Source organism: Mobula hypostoma, chromosome 5 (genome assembly GCF_963921235.1).
Source record: "Mobula hypostoma chromosome 5, sMobHyp1.1, whole genome shotgun sequence".
Taxonomy (NCBI): domain Eukaryota; kingdom Metazoa; phylum Chordata; class Chondrichthyes; order Myliobatiformes; family Myliobatidae; genus Mobula; species Mobula hypostoma.
In genome coordinates, this window is record NC_086101.1 from 120,439,348 (window position 1) to 120,454,376 (window position 15,029).

Sequence of the window (15,029 nt, forward strand, 5' to 3'; positions counted from 1 at the left end):
GCGGAAGTTAGAGAAGTCGATGTTCATGCCATCAGGTTGGAGGCTACCCAGACGGAACCAGAAGAGGCTCTCTCTATCCCCAGTTTTGGAGGCCCTGCTTTTCAACTTCCTTCCTAACCCCCCTGTAGTCTGTTCTCAGGACCTCCTCCCTTTTCCTAACTGTGTTATTGGTACCAAAATATACCATGACTCCTGGCTGTTCACTTTCCCGCTTCAGGATATCGTGGACGTGAACAGAAACATCCCAGACCCTGGCACCTGGGAGGCAAAGTACAGTCTGTGTTTCTTTCCTGCATCCACAGAATCGCCTGTCTAACCCCCTGATTACAGAGTCCCCTATCATTGCTGCCATCCTCTTCCTTTCCCTACCCTTCTGAGCCACAGGGCCAGACTCTGTGCCAGAGGCACAGCCACTCTTCCCTCCCCAAAGTAGGTTGTTTCCACCAACAGTACTGTACTCAAACAGGAGTACTTATTGTTAAGGGGAACAGCTACAGGGGTACTCTTTAGTATCTGACTCTTGCCCTTCCCTCTCCTGTTACCCACTTATCTATCACCCAAGGCCCTGATGTGACTACTTGCCTATAGCTCCTCTCTATCACCTTACTTTCTCTGACCAGATGAAGGCCATCCAACTGCATCTCCAGTTCCCTAATGCCGTCCCCAAGGAGCTGCAGCTCGACACACCTGGTGCAGATGTGGCCGTCCGGGAGGCTGGAGTATCCTGGACTTCCCACATCTGACACCCAGTACAGAACACCGGCCTCACAGACATATTTCCTATTCCTATTCTTCACAAGTAACTTACCTTGCCTCGACCATTACCGCCAAAGCCCTGTAGAACCAAAGCCCTCCTACTCGGACTCCATCTACCCCCACACCAGCTCTATAAAGCTGTCTTCTTTTTGAACCCTTCCCACCGGTCTTTCCTTTCCTTTCTTTTTCAATCTTTTTTATTGAGTTTCAAATTGATAAACATAACAATGATCATGAATCAAAGAGATCAGGATTACATTAATAGCGCTTAACGTATACAGGCACAGACCCTTCCCACTGGTCTAATGCGCTGACATCCACGCGCCTGCACAGCCGTTCCTCGATCAAACCACCAAAGAAAAAATGATCTCCTTTGAAACACTCCCACTGGTTTAACTCACTGACGTCCATGTGCCAACAGTCATTTCTCGAATCTATTCTCGAAGATATTTAAATCACTCTTCATTACAGGTGAGATACTGGAGGACAGCTAAAGTTGTTCTGCTGTTTTAAAAAAGGCTCTTAAAAATAAACCAGGAAATTATAGAATGGTGAGCCTGACATCAGTTGTGGGAAAGTGATTGTAAGGTATTCTAAGGGACTGGATATGTGAGTATTTGGATAGAAATGGACTGATTACGGATAGTCAGCCTGGGTTTGTGCATGCCAGGTCATGTGAACCAATATTACAGAGTTTTTCGAGTAAGTTACCAGGAAAGTTGATGAAGGCAAGGCAGTGTATGTTAACTACATGGATGTTAGCAAGCCATTTCATAAAGTCCTGCATGGAAGATAAATCAAGAAGGATCAGTTACTTGGCATTCAAGATGAAGTAGTAAATTGGATTAGACATTGGCTTTGTAGGAGAAGGCAGAGAGTGGTTGTAGATGGTTGCCTATCTGACTGGAGGCCTGTGACTAGTAGTGTGCCACAGGGATTTGTACTGGGTCTGTTGTCGTTTACCAGCATTGATACAGATGACAATGTGAGAAACTGGATCAGCAAATTTGCTGATGACACCAAGATTGGGGGTATAGTGGACAGCGAAGGCCGCTATCATGGCTTGCTGCAAGATCTGCACCAGCTAGAAAAATGGCAGATGGAATTTATTTATTTATCATTGCCATACAGTGCAAAGTAAGCCCTTCAGCCCCTTCCTGCCGTGCCACCCAGCAATCTATAATTATCCCTAGCCTAATCATGGGGCAATTTACAATGACCAATTAACCTCCCAACCGGTACTTCTTTGGAAACCGGGAAAAAGTTAAAGGGATCATGAGGGGTACGTTCTTCACTCAAAGGGTCAATTTATGCCCTGAACTTTGGATTCCCCCACCATTAGGAGAATCTGTCGACCATCTTTTGCACTGCAATGTGTCCTATGGAGTGAATATTGTACCAGATAATCTTGTTTGTTCATCTGTGATACAGCGTTCAACTTTGTTTCTGTAATTCCAGTTGCCAGATTCACTGTATATATTGCTGGTACTTCTTTTATTTCCTTTATTTCTTCCAATGCTGCTTCTTTTACAATTTTCTGCATGAATGCATTTCCACAGTTTACGCCTGTAGCCAATTTGGAGTGGCTTTTACATTTTAATACAGCAATTTTTCAGTAGTTGTATGACATCCGTAATACCTTGTACTAGTAGGCCATTCTTGATTGGGGTCCTGTAGCAATTAGAAACCCTCTTCGTCTCTATAAGATCTTTGATCAGGGTTTCTTAATGCAGATGCAGTACACAATGTCACCCTTAAAGTTTGAAATGCTTTCTACTGTTCTCCATTAAGATTCACAGAATCATATGAGCACATATTGTCCTTCAACAGGTTGTTGAGTGGTTGAGCAGTAGTTGATAATCTGCCACTAGCTTGTCAATAAGTGGAATCAGAATCAGGTTTATTATTACAGGCATGTGTTGTGAAATTTGCTCACATAGCAGCAGCAGTTCAATGCAATACACAATATAGAAAAAAGAATTCACAACATATGCCAATGATATTAAACCTGATTCCAAAGGAATTCCAAAGAAACCAGTTCTCATTTTCTCAGAAAATTTGGAAGATAAAAGAATGTTCTTAAACTTTTGTTCCACGCTAAATATTCTTTAATTGTCTTGGATCGTTCCGAGTTCTCAATCCTGCCAACTACGCCAATTGACAGACATTGGTGTTTAAATCAAGATTCTTTTAAAATCAGTAATGGAGCATAAAACTTGTTGCTTTGGGATAGTTTTATTAAAGGTTGATAGAACAGGAAAGGAGCAGTGACAAGGTCTACTACTTGAAGAGAGAAATAAAAGATATTGCACCTAGCATAAAACAGCTACTTTTATACTCAAAGAGAAGAAAAATTCCATTCCAATCTATAGATAACAATAATCCACAATTTTTAATGTATTCAATATATACTGTAATTTATTTATTTCATCTTCTATGTTATGTATGTATTGAACAGCTGCTAAGTTAACAAATTTCACTACATGCCAGTGATAATAAACCTGATTCTGATGAGCAGCAGCAATAAATCACTTTTGAACTTGCCTCTGGAGTCACCAACTGTGATGATTAAATATCCAACACGTAGATTATGTAAACATTTTCCCCAGTGTGAACGCAGTAATATGCCACAATTATGGACGACTGAGTGAATCCCTTCCCATAATCAGAGGATGAGAACTGCCTAACCCAGTAGAAACTTGCTGGTGTGTCTCCAAGTGCAAAGATTGAATGAATCCCTTCCTACCTTCAGGGCAGTTGAAGAGCCTCTCCCTAGTGTGTACTTACTGGTGTGTCCGCAGTTGGGATAACTGAGTGAATCCCTTCTCAAATTCAGAGCAAGTGAATGGCTTCTCCCCAGTATGAACTGACTGGTGTCCTTCTCGGTTGCATTAACTGAGTAAATCCATTCTCACACAGAACGGGTGAATGGCTTCTCCCAATTTGAACTGACTGGTGTCCCTCTAGGTTGCATTAAATGAGCAAATCCGTTCTCACACAGAACAGGTGAATGGCTTCTCCCCAGTGTGAACTCGCTGATGTTCCTTCAGTTGCCATGACTGAGAGAATCCAAACCCACATTCAGAGCAGGTGAACGGCCTCTCCCCAGTGTGAACTCGGCGATGTGACACAAGGTTGGATAACTGAGTGAATCCCTTCCCACATTCAGAGCAGATGAATGGTTTCTCCCCAGTGTGAACTCGCTGGTGTGTCTGCAGGTGGGATTTCCGAGTGAATCCCTTCCCACAGTCTGAGCAGGTGAATGGCCTCTCCCCAGTGTGAACTCGCTGATGTACTTTCAGCTCTGATGACCGAGTGAATTCCTTCCCACAATCTGAACAGGCGAACGGTTTCTCTCCAGTGTGAACTCGCTGATGTTCCTTCAGTTGCCGTGACTGAGAGAATCCAATCCCACATTCAGAGCAGGTGTATGGCCTCTCCCCAGAGTGAACTCGGTAATGTGACACAAGGTTCGATGACTGAGTGAATCCCTTCCCACACTCGGAGCAGGTGAATGGCTTCTCCCCAGTGTGTACTCGCTGGTGTATCTGCAGGTTGGATTTCTCAGTGAATCTCTTCCCACAGTCTGAGCAGGAGAATGGTTTCTCCCCAGTGTGAACCCGCTGGTGTCTCTGTAGCCTGCATGAGTCTGTGAATGCTTTCCCACAGTCTGAGCAGGTGAATGGTTTCTCCCCAGTATGATCTTGCTGGTGTCTCTGTAACGTGGATGAGTCTCTGAATGCCGTCCCACAATCAGAGCAGGTGAACGGCCTCTCCCCAGTGTGAACTCGGTAATGTGACAAAAGGGTGGATGACTGAGTGAATCCCTTCCCACATTCAGAGCAGGTGAATGGTTTCTCTCCAGTGTGAACCCGCTGGTGTCTCTGTAACGTCGATGAGTTTGTGAATGCCTTCCCACATTCAGAGCAGGTGAACGGTCTCTCCCCAGTGTGAACTCGGTAATGTGACAAAAGGGTAGATGACTGAGTGAATCCCTTCCCACATTCGGAGCAGGTGAATGGTTTCTCCCCGGTGTGAACTCGCTGGTGTATCTGTAGCGTGGATGAGTGTGTGAAAGCTTTCCCACAGTCTGAGCAGGTCAATGGCATCTCCTCAGTGTGAACTGACTGGGAACCAGTAGTAAAGATGACTACACACAGAAAGAGGCGAATGGCCTCGCTCACGTATAAACCCACTGGTGTACCAGTAGCTGAAATGACTGAGTGTATCCCTTCTCACAGTCTGAGCAGGTGAATGGCCTCTCATCAGTGGGTCAACAGGTGAGATGACTGAGTGAAAGTTTTCCCACCAATCAGATGTAAAGCTTCTAATGAGTATGAACTCAGTCGTGTGTCAGGTATTCAGAGGACCGAGTGAAGCTCTTCCCACATACAGAACAGTTGAGCAATCTCTCTCCCCGGTGAACTCAGTGGTGTGTCCACGATGGAATGAGTGACTGAATCTCTTCCCACGGTCTGAGCAGGTCAACGTTCTCTCACTGGTGAATTTTCTGAAATATCTTTAGCATTGATTGCAGAGTGATTTGTTCCCATGGTCAGAACATATGGAGCATTTCACTACGGTGTGAATTTCTGATGTATCTTCAGGCTGGATGACTGAGTAGATCCCCTCCCACATACAGAGCAGGTGAATGGTCTTTTTCCCACTGTGAATTCACTGTGTGGCTGCAGGTAAGCTGTGAGTAAATCCCTTCCCACACTAAAAGAAGGAGAATGATATCTCACTGCAATCAATTCTCTGGCAATTCAGAAAGTCAGGTGTCAGGCATTTTGAATCCCTTGCATAATCAATGCATCAATGCATTTGAAAACTGATCTCCATGAATAAATGCTGGAACACCCCGGTTCCAGTGGGTTACACTGAATTACAACAGAGAAGATCATTTCAGACACAAGGTACGTTTCCAGCTGGGATGAGACACATCTTCATCTTGGTGTTACCAGGAAAATATCTGTTCACTCCTTAAACATCTGGACAGAGACAGCGAAACTGGCGTGTTGTTGTGTTTGATGTTCCCGTACACAAATATTCTGCCGATTCTAACCTGTAAAAATATTTGCAAAAGATGTCAATGGCTGAAGGAGAATATTTCAGGTGAGATTTTAGTCTGTGGTGAGCTCTGACAACACATTATTACGAAGTTCAATTCAAGTTGGAGGACTTCCCCATCTTCTAACTGGTCATGGATCAGGTATCCTGAATGACCATCTGATTGTATCCCTGTCCGTACCAGAATGGGCCATTTCTGCCCTTCATCAATCTGTGACTTGGCTCAGTTAGTCTCTCTCCATTAGTATTATCGCAAGTTCTGGTCATGTCCCACAGTGCTACAAAAAATAGTTGATATTACATATCTGATCATAGAGATGTTCTAATTAGTCTGATCCCCTCCCCCCAGGTGAATATCACAATAGCAATGCCAATGAATATGATGTGGAGAGGAGTAGTCTTTCTCACAGGCGTGTGGCAAATTGGAATGTGGAAACCACATGTCAGTTGGTACCAAGGACATGGGGGTATAATGTCATTTATGTACCCAAAGAGAATGGTAGAAAACAAGTTCTCCCATATAGAAAGGTCCAGAACAATTGGAGGTAGAAAAAAAAGTGATTTCCTCAAGAACCAGATCATTCAGGACACTGAGGGAGTGATAGAAAGGACATATAACTAGGTAGTTACACCCAAGGTGCAGACAGAGGAAACTGGCTGACAGTCAGGAAGGAGAAAGGGGTTAAACAGCCAGTGCAGATTACCCCTGTGGCCATAACCCTAACACAGGTATACCACTTTGGAGGGGATGACCAAGCAGAGGAAAGTCACAGCAAATATGAGGAATTCTGCAGATGCTGGAAATTCAAGGAACATACATCAAAGTTGCTGGTGAACGCAGCAGGCCAGGCAGCATCTCTAGGAAGAGGTACAGTCAACGTTTCGGGCCGAGACCCTTCGTCAGGACTAACTGAAGAAAGAGCTTGTAAGAGATTTACAAGTGGGAGGGGGAGGGGGAGATCCAAAATGATAGGAGAAGACAGGAGGGGGAGGGATGGAGCCAAGAGCTGGACAGGTAATTGGCAAAAGGGATATGAGAGGATCATGGGACAGGAGCCCAGGGAGAAAAACAAGGGGGGGGGGAGACCCAGAGGACGGGCAAGGGGCATAGTCAGAGGGACAGAGGGAGAAAAAGGAGAGTGAGAGAAAGAATGTGTGTATAAAAATAAATAACGGATGGGGTACAAGGGGGAGGTGGGGCCTTAGCACAAGTTAGAGAAGTCAATGTTCATGCCATCAGGTTGGAGGCTACCCAGACGGAATATAAGGTGTGGTTCCTCCAACCTGAGTGTGGCTTCATCTTTACAGTAGAGGAGACCGTGGATAGACATGTCAGAATGGAAGTGGGATGTGGAATTAAAATGTGTGGCCACTGGGAGATCCTGCTTTCTCTGGCGGACAGAGCATAGGTGTTCAGCAAAACGATCTCCCTGTCTGCATCGGGTTTCGCCAATATATAGAAGGCCACACTGGGAGCACTGGACGCAGTATATCACCCGCAGCCGACTCACAGGTGAAGTGTCGCCTCACCTGGAAGGACTGTCTGGGGCCCTGAATGGTGGTAAGGGAGGAAGTATAAGGGCATGTGTAGCACTTGTTCCGCTTACAAGGATAAGTGCCAGGAGGGAGATCAGTGGGGGAGGGACGAATGGACAAGGGAGTCGCGTAGGGAGCAATCCCTGTGGAAAGCAGAGAGACAGGGGGAGGGAAAGATGTGCTTAGTGGTGGGATCCCGTTGGAGGTGGCAGAAGTTACAGAGAATTATTTGTTGGACCCGGAGACTGGTGGGGTGGTAGGTGAGGACCAGGGGAACCCTATTCCTAGTGGGGTGGCGGGAGGATGGAGTGAGAGCAGATGTGTGTGAAATGGGGGAGAGGTGTTTGAGAGCAGAGTTGATAGTGGAGGAAAGGAAGCCCCTTTCTTTAAAAAAGGAGGACATCTCCCTCGTCCTGGAATGAAAAGCCTCATCCTGAGAGCAGATGCGGCGGAGACGGAGGAATTGCGAGAAGGGGATGGCATTTTTGCAAGAGACAGGGTGAGAAGAGGAATAGTCCAGATAGCTGTGAGAGTCAGTAGGCTTATAGTAGACATCAGTAGATAAGCTGTCTCCAGAGCAGTCAGGTCTCTGCGACTCAGAAGGGAAGTGGGATAAGAGGCGAGCTGTGGTGATAGATTCGTTAGTTAGGGGAATAGAAAGAGGCTCTGTGGTCGAGAATGCGATTCTTGGATGGTATGTTGCCTCCCATGTGCCACAGTCCAGGACACCTTGCACTGAGTCCACAGCATTCTGAAGTGAAAGGGTGAACACCCAGAGGCGGTGGTCCACATAGGTACCAATGACAGAGGTAGGAAGAGTGATGAGGTTCTGCAAAGTGAATTCAGAGAGTTAATAGCAAGTTAAAGATCAAGAATCCAGGATTGTGATCTCAGGATTGCTGGCCATGCCACATGCTAGTGAGGCCAGAACTAGGAAAATTATACAGTTTAATATGTGGCTAAGGAGTTGGTGTAGGAGGGAGGGCTTAAGATTTTTGAATCATTGGACTCTCTTTCAGAGAAGGTGGGACCTGTACAAAAGAGATGGTTTTCACTAGAACTGAAAGGGAAGTAATCTCCTAGTGGGAAGGTTTGCTAATGCAACACAGTGGGGTTTAAACTAGCATTGCAGGGGGATGGGAACCAGAGTGTCAGAACAGTGAGAGGAGAGGTTGTGAAGACAGATGTTGTTAACACCTCATGCAAAGTCAGGAACGAAAAGGTTGAGCATGTTGTGACTAATATCCTGATATCCTGAGAGGTGTAAGAAGGTTATTAGGAAAAGTAGATGAGCTCAGACGTGGTTCAATACCTAGAATTATGATGTTGGTGCCATTAGTGAGACTTGATTGCAGGAGGGGCAGGACTGGCAGCTCAATATCCCAATATTGTTTTCGACGTGATAAGAGCCTGGAGAACTCGACATTGAGGCATTAAGGGTGGAACTGAGAAAGAAGGAAGTTTGACCATGGGGCTATATTACAGACCACCCAACAATCCAAGGGATTTAGAGAAACAAATTTGCAGAGAGATTGTAGACTGTTGCAGGAATACAAGTTGTTATCGTACGTGAATTCAAAAATTCGCAGAGAGATTACAGTCAGTTTCAAGGAACATAAGATTGTTCTATTTGGTGATTTCAACTTTCCACATGTTTACTGGGACTCCCATAATGTAAATGGACTAGAGCGGATAGAGTTTGTCAAATGCATCCAGGTAAGTTTTATTCATCGGTACATCCAGTCCCAATGAGACAGTGGGTGATACAGGTCCTGCTATTCAGGAATCAGACAGGGCAGGTGGCAGAAGTTTGTGTAAGTGGACACTTCTCATCCTAATGATCATAATGCCTTTAGTTTCATAGTAAATATGCAAAAAGATAGGTCTGGTCAGCAGGTTGAGATTCTAAATTGGACAGAGGCCAATTTGGATGGCACGAGAACGGAGATGGCAGGTGTGGATTGGGACAAGTTCTTTCTGGCAACAAAAAGGAGGTTCATTGCTAGTAAGCACAAATGAGGTGCTTATGGAGGATAATAAATGCAAGAGAACACTTAAGAAAGAAATCAGGAGGGCTTAAAGACATAAGGCTGCTCTGGAAGACAAGATGAAAGAGAATCCTAAGAGATTCTACAGATATGTTAAGAGCAAAACATTGGGAGGGACGAAATTGGTCCTCTGGAAGATCAGAATGGTAATTCAGTTGTGGGACCAAAAGAAATGGGGGAGATGTTAAAATATTTTTTTTTGCATGTGTACTTACTCAGGTGATGGACAGAGTCTTTATCAATCTTTGAGAGAAGATTGGATAAGTACATGGTTAGTAAGTGGATGGAGAACTTTGGTCCCGGTGCAGGTCGATGGGAGAAAGCCGTTTAAATCATTCTCTCGGACCAGAAGGGTCGAAGAGCCTGGTGGTGTGCTGTACTCTCACTGACTCTGAAGGAAGGAAGGGTTTTGTTTCTTTTTTCCCCCAGACGTCATTAATTGACATTTTCATTCACTGGAAGGTAGAATCTTCGTTTAAGATTAACTTGAACTCTATTTTAGTTCAGATTTCCTCAGTCTTGAATTTAAATAGCTGAGTATTGACGGTATCTGGCGGAGAGAGTCCGCTTCGTGTTACCCATGGCTACCTTTTTACCCAGAAACCCTCACGAACGAGATCTCGGTCTATCAGATACGTTCCCAGCAATACGCATGCGCCATAAAATGGCGCCATCATTTTGGTTCATCGGCTGACAGCTGCCGGAGTCCCGGATACGGATCGTGCGGCTGAGAGAGAGGAAAAGGATCGGGACTATCTCGGGGTGCAGGGCCACAGTGTGTCCGAAGTTCACAACAATTCTCCCTCAGTCGCGGTGTGGACGCCAATGCCGACGAAATCCCCGCACGGAACCCGGATCATACCTGCTGCCGATCCTCCGGAGGGTCTTGTTCACTCAGCGCATGTGCGATTTCCAGAAAGATCTGCGACCCTCACGCCTGCGCATTGGATCGTCCGATCAGCGGCGGCGAATTCTGAAGCGCCGAGGTGTCTGGGTAACTGAGGTGTCTCTATACATGTCTGCAAACTGCGGTTACCCTATGTCACATGGCTCAAAACCAGTCAATGTTTTTATGTAGAACACTCTGAGGGGACTTTAACTCAATATCACCAGGTATTCAGTGTGTCAAATGTCAAAGTCGAACCCACTTACAGACACAAATAGAAAACACACGAGATTCTGCAGATACTGAAAATTAGAGCCACACACAGAAAGTTCTGGGGGAACTCAGCAGGACAGGCAGCATTGAAGCAGAGGAATTATCTGTCGAGGCATGGTGAGGGGTCTCAGCTCCAATTGCTTATTCCTCTCCATAGATGCTGCTTGACCCACTGAAATAAACATTTTTCCAATCAATCAGGTTCCAAATTTTTCTGATTTTTCGTTGATAGCTACATACTCCTGCTCTGATATCCTCTTTCTTCTCCCGATAAAGTCTTATCTCCCACGCCTTTCCAGAGGCCCGAAGCCTTGGCTTTTGCTGAGACTCCCTTTGGTTTCTGACCCTGATCCATTGAAGATTTACCCACCATTCTGTTGTCAGACAATAGTACACTTTAGAGTGGTGAATTGCAACAACTGAGCTGTATAAGCCACAACCCTTTGAAACCAGCGAAAGTGACCCAAAATGTTGAAAAGAGCACAGAAGTTTAACCGTCTGTGATATTCTTCTTTGGCCCAGAGCCCTGAAAAATGAGGAATGTCAGGGACAAAACCACAGTGAGCCCATCGTCTACTTCAGTCTGCAGAAAATCATGCAGGAAATTCCAGGGGAACCTCTTCACCCACAGTGGTGACCAGTTGCAACCTGTCATGAGATAAGAACATAAGAAATAGGAGCAGGAGTAGGCCATCAGGCCCATCGAGCCTGCCCCGCCATTCAATAAGATCATGGCTGATCTGTCCTTAAACTCAGCTCCATCTACCTGCCTTTTCCCCATAACCCTTAATTCTCCTACTATGTAAAAATCTATCCAACTGTATCACAAGACAAAGGAGCAGAAGTAGGCCATTCGGCCCATCGAGTCTGCTCCGCAGCTCCCCCATGAGCTAAACTATTCACCCATCTAGTTCCAATTTCCAGCTTTTTCCCCATATCCCTTGATACCCTGACTAATTAGATACCTGTCAATCTCCTCCTTAAACACCCTCAACGATTGGGCCTCCACAGCTGTATGTGGCAACGAATTCCACAAATCCACGACCCTCTGGCTAAAAAAATTTCTCCTCATCTCTGTTTTAACTGGGTACCCTCTAATTCTAAGACTATGGCCTCTTGTCCTGGACTCACACACCAAGGGAAACATCCTTTCCACATCTACTCTGTCCAACCGTTTCAACATTCGAAATGTTTCTATGAGATCCCCTCTCATTCTTCTATACTCTAATGAATACAATCCAAGAGCCAACAATTGCTCCTCATGTGTTAGCCCCTGCATTCCAGGAATCATCCTCATAAATCTTCTCTGAACTCTCTCCAACATCAGTACATCCTTTCTAAGATAGGGGGCCCAAAAATGCACACAGTATTCCAAATGAGGTCTCACTAATGCCCCATAGAGCCTCATCAACACCTCCTTACTCTTATACACTATTCCTCTTGAAATGAATGCCACCATAGCATTCGCTTTCCTTACTGCCGAGCCAACTTGGTGGTTAACCTTTAGGGTATCCTGCACGAGGACCCCCAAGTCCCTTTGCACTTCCGAGTTTTGAATTTTCTCCCCATCTAAGTAATAATCTGCCGGATTATTTCTTCTTCCGAAATGTACAACCGTACATTTGTCAACGTTGTATCTCATCTGCCCACTCTCCTAAACTGACTAAGTCTCTCTGTAACCTTTCCGTTTCTTCAACATTTCCTGCTCCTCCACCTAGCTTGGTGTCATCCACAAACTTAGCCACAAAACCATTTAATCCATAATCCAAATCATCGATATACATCGTAAAAAGAAGCGGCCCCAACACCGACCCCTGCGGAACACCATTAGTAACCGGCAACCAATCAGAATAAGATCCCTTTATTCCCACCCTTTGCTTTCTGCCTTTCAGCCAATGCTCCACCCATTTCAATATCTTTCCTATAATTCCATGGGCTCTCATCTTATTAAGCAGCCTCATATGCAGCACCTTATCGAAGGCCTTTTGAAAATCCAAATACACAACATCCACAGCCTCTCCCTTGTCAATCTTATTTGAGATTACCTCAAAAAATTCCAATAGGTTGGTGAGGCAGGATCTTCCCTTCATGAAACCATGCTGGCTTCGGCCTATCTTGTCATGCACCTCGAGGTATTTCATAACCTCGTCCTTGAGGATTGACTCCAATATCTTTCCAACTACCAATGTCAGACTAATAGGTCTGTAATTTTCTTTTTGCTGCCTCCTTCCTTTCTTAAGTAGCAGAACTACATTTGTGACCTTCCAGTCCTCCGGAATCATGCCAGAGTCTATTGATTCCTGAAAGATCATTTCCAATGCTTCCACAATCTCCAAAGTCACCTCCTTCAGAACCCTTGGGTGCACCTCAACCAGACCGGGAGACTTATCTATTCTTAGTCCACTTAGCTTCTCACGCACTTTCTCTATAGTAATCTTGACTGTACCTACTTCTATTCCCTGATACCTCTGGCTATCTGGTATATTGCTCATGTCTTTCACTGTGAAGACTGATGCAAAATACTCATTCAGTTCCTCCGCCATCTCTTTGTTATCCATTATAATTTCTCCAGTTATCATTTTCAATCGGTCCCATATCTACCCTTGTCACTCTTTTACTCTTCATATATTTAAAAAAAACTCTTAGTATCCTTTTTTATGTGTATCTTAAATATATTTAGTGAAGAAGCCTCAACTGCTTCCCTGGGCAGAGAATTCCACAGATTCTCCACTCGCGAGGAAAAACAGTTTCTCCTCATCTCTGCCCTAAATCTTCTCCCCTGAATCTTGAGGCAATGTCCCCTAGTTCTAGTCTCATCTACCAAAGGAAACAACTTTTCTACTTCTATCTTATCTATCCCTTTCAAAATTTTGTACGTTTCTATAAGATCCCCTCTCATTCTTCTGAATTCCAGAGAGTATAGTCCCAGGCGACTCAATCTCTCCTCATAGGTTAACCCCTTCATCTCTGGAATCAACCTGGTGAACCTCCTTTGCACTGCCTCCAAAGCCAGTATATCCTTCCTCAAGTATGGAGACCAGAACTGCACGCAGTACTCCAGGTGATGAACAACAGAGGTGGATTTAAAGGAACTGATATGGAACAGAAAGACAGGCAGGGACCAGCTGGACTGAGTGGCCTCTCTACTGTACAATGGGCCTGTGACAGACAGTAAGCACCTGAGACACAGGATTTTAAATGGAACTGATTTATTTCTCACAGATCTACAATATTAAACACTAGCCTAATATCAAAGCAAAATGTATTATCAGAGTACATACGTGTCACCAGATATAACCCTCAGATTCTTTTTCTTCGAGCATACTTTGCAAATCTATAGAACAGTAACTGTAAACAGGATCAATGAACAACAAACAGTGCAAACACAAATATAAATAAATAGCAATAAATAATCAGCATGAAATAACAAGATAAAGAGAACTTAAAGTGAGACAATTGGTTATGGAAACACCAGAAAAAGAAATAGTGTAGTTATCCCATTTTGCTCAGGAGCATGATGGTTGAGGGACAGTAACTGTTCCTGAAACTGGTGGTGCAAATACCGTTTGTAGCTTCTTACCGATGGCAACAGCGAGAAAAGAGCCTGTGATGACCTTGATGATGATGGATGCTGCTTTTCTATGGCAACATTTCATGTGGATGTACTCAATGGTTGGGAGGGCTTTACCCATGATCTACTGGGCCAGATCCATTACCTTTTGTAGGATTTTCCACTCAAAGGCATTGGTGTTCCCATACCAGACTGTAATACAGCCAGTCAGCATACTTTCCACCACACATCTATAGAAATTTGTCAAAGGTTTTGAAGTCATGCCGAACCCCCGCAGAATCCTAAGGAAGTAGAGGTGTCGTTGTGCTTTATTTGCAATTGTATTTATATGATGGGTCCAGGACAGGTCCTCCGGGATAGTGACAGCTCAGAATTTAAAGGTACTGACCCTTTCCACCTTAGATCCTCTGATGTGTACTGGCTGATGAACCTCTGGTTTCCCTCTCCTGAAGTCTACAACCAGTTCTTTGGTCTGATTGACATTGAGTGAGAGGTTATTGCTATGACACCCCTTAGCCAAATTTTCAATCTCCCTCCTGTGTGCTGATTCATCACCACCTCTGATACAGCCCACAACAATGGGGTCATCAGTAAACTTGAATATGGTGTTGGGCTGTACTTAATCACTCAGTTATAGGTGTAAAACGGGGGCGAAGCTTACATCCCCTTGGTGATACTGTGCTGATGGAGATCGTGGAGGAGATGTTGTTGCCAATCTGCAAGTGATGAAATTCAGGATCCAGTTACACAAGGGAGTATTGAGGACCTGGTCTTGGAGTTTACTGATTAGTTTTGAGGGGTTGATGGTGTTAAATGCTGAGCTGTAATCGATAAAGAGCATCCTGATGTATGCACCTTTACTATCCAGATGTTCCAGGGTGTGTGGAAA

The 15,029-nt window shown here is 44.7% G+C and overlaps 1 pseudogene; it reads right to left on the reverse strand.

The window, feature by feature from the left end:
* Nucleotides 1-15,029, reverse strand: part of LOC134347336 (zinc finger protein 585A-like) — a 105,917-nt pseudogene that overhangs the window by 20,621 nt on the left and 70,267 nt on the right.